The following is a 10,872-nucleotide window of genomic DNA, read 5'->3' on the forward strand; positions in this document are numbered from 1 at the left end:
GGCCTCAGCCCCCACAAGCCTCTGCGGCAGCTTTCCCCGTCGCTTCCAGATCCGGGGGCTCCGCGCCGAAGGCACTGCAGGTTGGCGAATCTGGCCGGTGCTGCGCTGGGTGTCGCTGATGCTTTGAGTTCTGATTTTCCGGCTTTTGCGGAGCGCAATTTCCTGGGCTCCGGCTCCGTTTCGTGCTGCCCGCGAGCCCCTGGGATCATCTCCATTGTCCCTGAGGGGGAGACACTGGGCAGAGCCGTCTTTCACACTCGATCCCTTATCCTCAACTCTTGTGCACCCCCTTAGGTGCCCTGTAGTCATTTTCCTGCTGCCGAAGTCCTCATATCAGTGACAGACTCTCATCCTGGAGGGTGGAAGCCTCACATAGGCTGGAGTCTGGCTCTCTGGCCTCTTATCTGAGATTCTGTTGGAGAGCTCAACTAACGGATTCCATCTTCACCATGTCAATTAGAGTTCCGCAAAGCAGGCCTTCTTCACCTCCTGGGGGGAGAGTTTAAGTCGTAACGATAAGTAAAACTTAAGTTGAATTTTTCCTGTAGCCAGAAGGAAGTCAAGCTGCCCTGCCTCCCTTAGAGTGTTTCCATGAGAAATCTATCTGTAAGTGCCCTTTTGACATGATATAATTCTTTTGAAAGGCTGGATAAGCTTTTTGCCAGCTTTTACAAAGTAGGACTCTGTTTCTTTTTTCGAGTTGGAGTCTCACTCTGTCGCCCAGGCTGGACTGAAGCAGCACGGCATGCTCACAGCCACGGCAGTCTCAACTTGCTGGGCTCAGGTAATCCTTCCAGCCTTAGCCTTCCAGGTAGCTGGAACCACAGGCATGTGCCACCACACCGGGCTGATTTTTTGATTTATTGTAGAGACGAGGTCTCGCCATGATGCACAGGCTAGTTTCAAGTCCCTGAATTCAGGCAATCCTCTCTCCTCTGCCTCCCACAGTGCTGAGATTACAGACTTGAGCCACAACACCCCCACAACACAACACTTATTAAGAAATAAGAATCTATTTCTTAAAGGCCTCTTGAGCCAGTTATTTCATGTGTAAACGTTAAGGTCTCCATGGGAATTTAGCTTAGGTACTAGCTCCAAATGGTAACCACATGGTAGTCATCAACAGGAGTCTTATTTTTCTCATTGATAAGGGCAATTAACTAGCACAGATGCCTATCCCAATTACCAGGTGAATTTAGAATGAACAAGGAAAAAATGCACAACAGGCTGGGTGCAGTGGCTCACACCTATAATCCCAGCACTTTGGGAGGCCGAGGTGAGAGGATTGCCTGAGCCCCTGGGTTAGAGACCCGCCTGGGCAACTTAGCAAGACCTCTTCTCTACAATAAATCAAAAATTAGCCAGGCGTGGTGGCATGTGTCTGTAGTTCCAGGTACTTAGAAGGCTGAAGCGGAAGGATTGCCTGAGCCCAGCAGTCGAGGCTGTATTGGCTGTGATCATGCCACTGCACTCCAGCCTGGGCAACAGAGTGGGACTCCAACTCAAAAAAAGAAAGAAAAATTGCACAGCAAAGAATATCAAATCCTCTTCCAGGAGGACAAATTGCCATTAATCTTGAGAACATGTTTATCATGGATTGTATCTACTCAAGTAGATAAATAGATTTTTTTTCTGTCTTTGAAATCTCATTATCAGATTGCCTATGGTGTGCTTTGCTCTCTGGTTTAAGTTATTAAATAATAAACCTGGGCTGTACTCTGTGGCTCATGCCTATTTCAGCACTTTGTGAGGGAGAGACAAGAGGATTTCTTGAGCCCTGGAGTTCGAGACAAACCCGGGCAATGAGAACTTGTAGCTACAAAAAAATCAAATATAGAACGCCAAGGTGAGAGGATTGCCTGAGCCCACAGGATAGAGACCAGTCTGGGCAACTTGGTGAGACCTCATCTCTACAATAGATCAAACAATTAGCCGGGCATGGTGATGCGTGCCTGTAGTTCCAGCTACTTAGAAGGCTGAGGTGGAAGGATCGCCTGAGCCCAGCAGGTGGAGGCCGCAGTGGCCGTGAGTTTGCCACTGCACTTCTGGGCAACAGAGTGAGACTCCAACTCAAAAAAAAAAAATGCTGTTTTCTACATTTGTGTAGAGGATTTTCTGGGTTGGCAGGTTTTATTTTTCTTTTGTCCAACAGCATCCCTCCTTCCACTCTCTTATTTCTCTTTACCTTCCCTATTTCAGCCTTCTGAGACTTCTCTGTTTTCCAATACTTAAGAGACAGATAAAATGACCCCTAAGGCCACTGCGAGCCAGGAGACAGACATAAGTTTCCTGAGTCCTGACAGAATTCACAGAATTCTTCACTTGACTTGGAGGCTGTCATGTGAGTTGTGGGCAGAATCCAGCCCTGGATCTGGGGTCTTTCCTCAACATCTCTCTGTGCTCTATTGTGACAGTTATTCATCATGTGAATCACATACATGAACAATTAAAATAAAAACACAAGGAGAGATGATGTCTATGGGAAATCTCTCTCCCTTCTGTTTAATTTTGCTAAGAACCTAAAATTGCTCCAAAGCTTATAGTCGATTTGTTAAAAAGAAAAGTTAGGAAAACTTTGCAGAGTGTTCGCTTACCCTTGCCCCACCTCCTTCTCTGGATCCCCAGCCAACTTGAAGCCTCCATTCACAGCGTGGGATGCATTAATGACAGACCAACAGTTCACATTTTATTCTACAGTGAAAACTGAAAGTTTTTTCCCTAAGGGTAGTGACAAGACAAGAATGCCCACTTTTGCCACTTCTATTCAACATTGTACTTGAAGGTCTGTCCAGAGAAATTAGAGAAGAAAGAGAAATTAAAGCCTTGCAAATTGAAAAGGAAGAAGTAAAACTATATTCATAAATGATGTTACATATAGTAAACCTTATATTTCTATAAGTAACTATGATCTCAACAACAAAAGATCTAAACGAATGAAACTACATCCTGTGTTTACATATGGGAAGACATAACATTGTTAAGATGGCAATATTCAAAGCAATCTACAAGTTATCCCTGTCAAAATTCCAGTGGCCTTTTTGTAGAAATGAAAAAACCTAATCCTAAAAGTCATGAAATTTCAAGGGATCCCAAATAGCCAACACAGTTTTGAAAAAGAAGAACAAAGTTAAAGGACTCTTCTTAATTTCAAACTTAATGCCAAGTTTTGATTATCAAAACCCTGCGGCACTGATAGATTATTAAACTAATGGATACAATTGAGAGTCAAGAAATCAACCCATACACAATGGTCAGTTGATTTTCAGCAAGAGTGCCAAGACCACCTAATGGGGAAAGAATAGTCTTTTCAACAAATTATGATGGCAACTTGATAACCACATGCAAAAGAGTGAAGTTGAACTTCTATCTTCCACTTTATACAAAAAGTGTTTACAATACATAAAGACATAAATATAAACACTAAAACTCAGAAAAAAAACAAAGGAGTATATATTCATGACCTTGCATCTGGAAACAGTTTCTTAGATCTGACATCAACAGCACAAGCAACAAAAGAAAAAAGTAAATAGGAATTTATCAAAACTTAAAATATTGGGCCCCAAAGGATACTACCAAAAGAAAGAGGCAACCCATAGAATGAAAGATAGTATTTTCAAGTCCTGTAGCTGATAAGGATCTAGTGTTCAGAGGACATAAAGAAGTCTTATGATTCAATAATGAATTTTACAATAGCAAACAAGCCAGGTGTGGTGGCTCATGCCTGTAATCCCAGCACTTTGGGAGGCAGAGATGAGAGGATTGCCTGAGCCCAAGGGTTCGAGACCAGCCCAGGCAACTTGGTGAGACTTCATCTCTACAATAAATTAAAAAAAAAAAAAAAAAGTCATGCATGGTAGTGTACACCTGTAGTTACAGCTACTTGGAAGGCTGAGGCGGAAGGATCCCCGGAGCCAGCTGGTCAAGATTGCGGTGATCGTTAGCGTGCCACTGCCCTCCAGCCTTGGTGACAGAGTGAGACTCCGATGCAAAAAATAAAATAAAATAAAAACAGGGGGACCCTCAGTGTCAGTGAAGGTCTTTTTCTCCACCCTGAGCTGTGCACATGAATACCATGTTCCAGTGTAGCAGATGAGCTGTGTCTTCCTAGCAGGAATGAGCTCTAGAAATAAAGTGGTAGGTGGAATTCAAAACACCCAAAGAGGGTGGAGTGGGGATGGGGGTACTTCCTGTGGCACAAGTGGCCAAAAATCTGAAAGCTGTTTAGTTGTCTTTTGGGGCCATCTTGCCCTGGGTTCTGCTATACACACACTGGGTTTGACCACACTGAATTATTCCCAAAGTGTTGGGGATGAGCAATCACACACCACAGCTTGGGCTTACTGCTGCTCTGTGGAATAGAAGATGAACCCTAGAGCCCAATGGGATGGACAGAACACAGCAGAGGCCGGAGATGAGACAGCTGACAAGGTGAGGGTCACCCCTCTACTACCATGTGGCCATGTCTCCGTGAGGCAGTGAAATAAGGATTTTTGTAGCAGGAGCATTGTGGACCAGGAGTAAAGTGCTCGGCCATGCCCTGGTAAAAGAGGGGCCCAGAGCACTGCAGGCTCAGGCTAGGAGCAAAGTAACAGCAGGAACTCCCAAAATCCCTCTCTTAACTATTCAGGCTTTCGGGGTGTTCTGGTTATGGTCACATCGTCTCACTCAGTCCCTAAAGGGGTCTTGTAGGAGTCTAGCAGATTTACCTCCACATGGCAGATGAAAAAAAAGGCATGGGAAGCTTCGGTAACTTGTTCATAGTAGTGAGAGACTGAAGAGGGATTTATCGCCTGTCTGATTCAGTTGACACCTAGAAATAGATTTAATTTTGCTCCTTTAACATATGTGCTTTGAGGAGTTCTGCAGTTCTTGACTGTTCTTACCTTGCATGGGCAGAGGTAACAGAGCTAAGTCTTGGTTCCCTACTTTCTTTCCCTGACTCTGTCTCCTAGGCTGGTGGGGGGGAAAAGTAACAGCAGGAACCCCCAAAAGCCCTCTCTTAACTGTTCAGGGTTTCGGGGTGTTCTGGTTATGGTCACCACACATAGTCACCCACACAGTTTTGCACGTGGGCTGTGCAGGCCGTGCTGCTCGTGTCTGTATAGCTAATATCTGGCAATAATCGTCACCTGCCCTTGGAGTAACAAGTGCACCTTCAGTTCCCAGGGGAGAAGGCAGTAGACTCCTAGTAGTCCTTAGAGGCTAGGAGGACAGATAGGTTATTGAAGCCTTGCCTTTTGGTCCAGAGATACACCATGTTCAATAGGTGAGCTAACAAGTCGGTGGGGGAGTAGTACCCGAGCCTGTCCTGCCCTCTTCTCAGCTCCTGTCTCCTCTTGGTCAGGTGGACATCCTCGTCCCTGCCCTCACCTCCCTGTGCCCTGCATCCCTGCCAGTCTAGCTCACCCAGTTCCTGGCCGAGCCTAGAGTGGAGGATGGGTGGCTCTTGCCCTTTATTCTAGGAATGGTAACTGTAGGTCTGGAGCTCTGGCAGCAGAGCCTGAGGTGGAACTGGGGGAGGTGGTGCGCTCAGAAGAAGGAGTAAGAAGGAGGACAGGGCAGGGCAAGGGGATGAGCAAAGACCGTGCTACAGTCTAGCTTTTGGCTGATCCTACAGGGAGCTCTGGAATGTGAATGACACTAAATGTTGTCCCACCTTTTGACAGAGACCAGGCTGTCATACCTTCATGTCAGTCTGTTGGTGTCTTCAGGCTGCCTCAGGCATGATGGTGGGGTTACCTCAGGATTTGGGGGCTTCTGCTCATTTAAGAAAAGTTCTTCTTCATGGAAGGAGCCAGCTATGAGCCTTCAGCCCAGGGGGTTGTTTAAACTTTCTCTGAAAGGGAGTCTGGGCAGGACACCAATCATGTCCACTGCAGAATCTAACTCTGAACAACGAGGAACTGAGATCCAAAAAGGAGACACCTTTCCAAAAGCACTTGAAGATGTAATGGTTGACCCAAGATAAAATCACATATTCTAACTTTCAGGCCACTGCTCAGTTAATCTCTTGTCATTACTTGCCCAGGGGACACAAGGACTCTGTGTTGTTTTCATTTTCTCCACCTAAAACATGGGGGTGACAACACCACCTACTAGGCTACTGTGAGGAATAAAGAGGCCGATGGGAGTGCTCCGGGGAGGAACCTAGTGCAGAGCATTGCACTACATGCATGCAACATGGGGAATCATTTTCACACATCACTGTGGTTTTCTTGTTCATATTCCCTTGGTCAGGCGGCAGTGGCACTTTGGGAGGCTGAGGCAAGAGGGCCTGAACCCAGGGGTTCGAGACCAGCCTAAGCAACTTGGCGAGACCTTGTCTCTACAATAAATCAAAAAATTAGCTGGGCGTGGTAGCGTACACCTATAGTTCCAGCTACTTGGAAGACTGAGGCAGAAGGATCACCTGAGCCCAGTGGGCCGAGGATGTGGTGGCCATGAGCATGCTACTGCACTCTAGCCTGGGCGACAAGGGTGAGACTCCAATTCAAAAAAAAAAAGGAGAGAGAACTCCCTCTTTCCTCGGTGTGTATTTATCTCAGGAGCCGTTGGAGTTGATATGAAAGGTATGCAAAGAAAAAAGCAAAATATTCTGTGTTCAGCCTCTGACTCCCCACATTGGATTTTGAATTCCATAGCAATTATTGTGAAAGACAGAATTTGTTACGGGAGAGAAGAATTCTGTAGCTTCCTAGATTGCCCCTACACGCACCAAGGCTAAGACTAGCAAAAAGACAGCATAAAGTCATCATACCCTGAAGACAGTGGTCCCTGTTTCATTCACTGGTGAATCCCCAGAGCCTAGGGTGCTAATTATCTTTTGTGGAAAAAAAAAGTGGTATATGCCACAGTGCAGACAGACAGGAATGAGAGAAGTGATAAGCGTATCTGGAGGGAATTTTCCTCCAGAAATGAAGATGCTGTAAAAAACCTTTCTCCTTTGGAAAAAGAGAACTCTAAATGGCAGGGCAAAGGACTCCTGAGGGTCCTCACTCATCAGGGGAGACACTTGGAGCACCCCCCAGCAAAGAGCTTGCTCCTCATTGCCCTGGGTAAGGTTGCCCAGTGGCTGCACTGTCAGCCCACACTGTACCCCACATGGACAGGGCTCCTGCAATGGGATAGCCTTAGTGGAGAGAGGGGTTAGGTGCAGCAGTCCTACAGCAGGAAACCAGGGAATGCAGCTGAGTGTCCCCTCACTGCCCTTATTCTCTGGGGCTAGGAAGAAGGTACTGCAGGAACCAGTTAGGTCCAAGACCAAGGTTGTGTGACAAAGAGAAAAGGTTAAAAGCTTGAGCTGAACTGTCCTGTGTGTATTTCAGAGGCTACCAACATGGTAGTTCCTTTGTCACCTCTGCTCACCAAGGTTGCTTGGTGACAGGCACTTCTCCTCTGATCCTCTAAGGAAGGGCGTGGGCAGGGTCAGAGGCTGGATTTGTTCTTGACACTCATATGAGATTTGTCCTGGGGCAAGTTGTTAATCCTGTTTGTGTCACAAAATTCGTTGGCAACTTGGTGAGGTCAATAGACCCTTTCCTGAAAAACTGTGCAAGAATATGAGGTCCAATTAGGCTAGCATCAATTGGGTAAATTGAGGAAGTAAATTTCAGGGTGAGATTTTACAAATGTTACAAGGAAACTTACTGATAACCACAAAGAACTGTAAAGGCTGGTTAGCCAGCTGCAAAACCTTTGCAGTAAACAAAAAGTAGTTAATCATTTCTTGCAGTTAACTATTTCTGTTAACTAACTTAAAGATACAAAACACCACAATCAGTCAGTCACTGCAGACTCCTCCCAAAGACAATTCCAGTCCACTAAACCCTCACACCTCTTTTATAAAAATACCCCTTAAGACCCTGCTTCTTTGCAAACAGCAGACACTTTCTGCTGTCTCTGCCTGTTGTGCCTCTCATAACATATTTCACTTTAATAAATCTACCTTTCTTGGTTTTTAACTGTTTTGATAAATTCTTCTTACCAACCCATGACTCAGGCCATACCTAGTCTGCCACCACACTTGGCATTTTGGTGGCCCACACAGGGATCCCTTCTAAGAGGACCTTATCCCCACTCTCTTTCCTCTTCCAACTCAAGACTCTTGCTTAAGTTAACTGCATCCAAAACCAGAGACATCAGTAGGTTTTTGGCCGGGGTGACTCCCCAGTGGATCAGAATGTTCTGAAGGGAAGGCATCATACCACCATTGCTCAGTTGGGTGAGACAAGAGTTTACTTTCCTTTATAAGTCTTCCAGCAGAGTACTTCTAGTAACTCTCTGGTAACTGATGGTTTCTGGCCAGGGAACTCCTTGGTGTAGTCTGAAGACCAGAGGGTGAACGGATTTGACTGCTTTGCCTGGAAGGGAGGAAGGCTCTCGCCTATCTCTCTTGGTCAGAGGTCCTTAATTCCAATGTGTGGCACAACTGGCAGCTGCAAACTCATCTAGAGCAAACCCACACGTGTTTAGGGAGACTCAGACCTCGCTCTCTCTTTCCCCAAATATTCTTTGAGGACAGCTGGGCTTCCTGCTCTGAACCCCATTGAACTTAGTAAGCCCAGCCAGTGCCAGATTGGTGAGTCTCTTCTCAACCCTCTTTCCATGACCTGGTCTGATCACCCAGGGTCACTAGCTTTAGGTCCAGACTTAAGCATCTTGGTCTATGGCCAGGATTCCCCTCTATCAGGTGGGATACCCCTATGAAGAGTAAACTCATGTTGCTCCAGACATCAGAGAGATCTCTTCCAATAACACCCCTTTGGAAAGTTCATCTCTAAGTAAAGTGAACCTCTCTCCCTCAGGAAGACACCCCAAGATAAACTGTGGTTTGGGTTCTTTTTTTTTTCCTTTCTGAATCAGAGTCTCACTCTGTCACCCAGGCTGGAATGCAGTGGTATGCTCACGGCCATGGCAGCCTCGACCTGCTGGCTAGGTGAGCCTTCAGTCTCAACTTTCCAAGTAGCTGAAACTACAGGTGCATGCCACCACATCCAGCTAATTTTTCTGATTTATTGTAGAGACAAGGTCTTGCCAAATTGCCCAGGCTGGTCACTAACTCTTTTCAACATTCTAATTAATTCCTTCTTTAATATACCACAGGCCCATCTCTCGAAGAAACTAACCACTAAGCCCAGTGTCCCTTCTCCATATCAGCACACCATTGTTCCATTGTTTGTAATGTGATACTTGTTAAAAAAAAAAAATCTGATAACTTTACCACCACTAACTTCTACTGACAGAGAAAGTCTTATAAACTGGGTATAGTCTGTGGGATGTGGGCCTGGAAACTTGCCACTCCTGGCTAACTACCCACACCTCCTAACTTCTCCAAAAGCCTAGTGACAACCTTTTGCATTCTCCAGCACCTCTCAAATTTTGGTTCAGTGATCTGTGTGTCTGGGGGGATGGGGTGGGGGGGGGTGTGGTTCCTAGCAAATCTGCCTGCTCACAATTGAAAATGAATGAAAACCAACCATTTAAATAAACTTAATGCTCTTATATTTTAAAAATGCCTTAAATACAAAAATAACCCATCTTTCCAAACAGTTTGTTCTCATCAACAGATAATAAAAGGTTTTAATTTACTTTTTAGTAAACTACAGGAAAAGGGGGGAAAAGAAATGGATTCAGTTGGACCCCTGCTGTCTTTGTTGGTTTTTGTTGCTTAAGGAAATAAATCTCTTGGAGAAGTACTATGGAAGGGGGCTTAAAAAGACATCTATAATGTCAAAAATTAGACTAAGCATGAACTCAGCCCTTGCACAGTTAAGCATGTACTCAGCCTTTGCACAGTTAAAAGTTCTCTTCTGGAAACTGACAACAGCACCTGCTGGCTAGGTTAAACTGTTTAACAGCTTTTTTTCACTTCTGTGAACCCCGCTAGCATTGCTTGAAAAGTACCTAGGCTTCTAGGATGTTGCAGTTTGACCCACTTGGAAAGTCCCAATGTGGTTTTGCCCCATTTAAGCAAGACCCTACAGCAAATGGGGGCCCTTGCTGTGGGACTTGCATGTCCAGCAGGCAAGTGGTCGCCTGCCGGCTCTTGGATAATAAACCTCTCCTTTTTATAACTTGTACTTTTGGTGTCAATGTCTGTGAATTAAGCGCTCAGTCCCTATTTCATTTGGGAGCTCGTCTGGGATATCCGAGAGCTTCATCCCCAGCCCCAATCACCAGCTGACCTTGTGGGTCTGCATACCCATGAACCTCAGTATTTGTCTGTGAACTCGCAAACGACTGACTGACACCTCTGGCAGATGCACAACATCCCCAGAGCCCTCTGAGAGGTGAGTCAAGTTCCTGTTCTGTTTGTGTGCACTTCTGGTTGGACCCACAGGAAAGCTGGATGCAGTACTAATTCCTGGGTCTGAGGTCCCAGTGAGATATCACTGGGCCCTCTGGTATTGCCCTTGGGTAGTTAGGTCTGTCTGTTCAGTTTGTGTTATTGTCTTTATTTGTTCAGTGTTAGTCACTGTTGTGTCTGTCATTGCTACCAATATTATGGGGCAGCAGTGCTCTAAGCCTGACAACCATCTGCAACTGGTTTTATGCCACTTCAAGGATTTCCAAGGAGCGGCACGGCAGTCGGGTTATCAGGTAAACCAAGGAATCCTAACCACCTTCTGTTCCCTCGAATGGCCCACATTTCCTAATTGCGGCTGGCCACCAGAGGGGACCTTCAGCTCTGCCATAGTGGGGAAGGTCCAACAGTTCATCTATCGACACCACCCGGACCAGATCCTGTACATCACTGCCTGGTACCTCCTGGTAATGCAGCAGCCATCATGGATGAAGAAAGCCAAAAAGAAAGCTAATTCTTCTTGTGTTTTAGCCCTACAGGAAACTCTAAAAGCCAAACCTTCGGTCCTC

This window comes from Carlito syrichta, unplaced genomic scaffold (genome assembly GCF_000164805.1).
Source record: "Carlito syrichta isolate Samal-C Ts95f unplaced genomic scaffold, Tarsius_syrichta-2.0.1 Scaffold316020, whole genome shotgun sequence".
NCBI classification, from domain to species: Eukaryota; Metazoa; Chordata; class Mammalia; order Primates; family Tarsiidae; genus Carlito; species Carlito syrichta.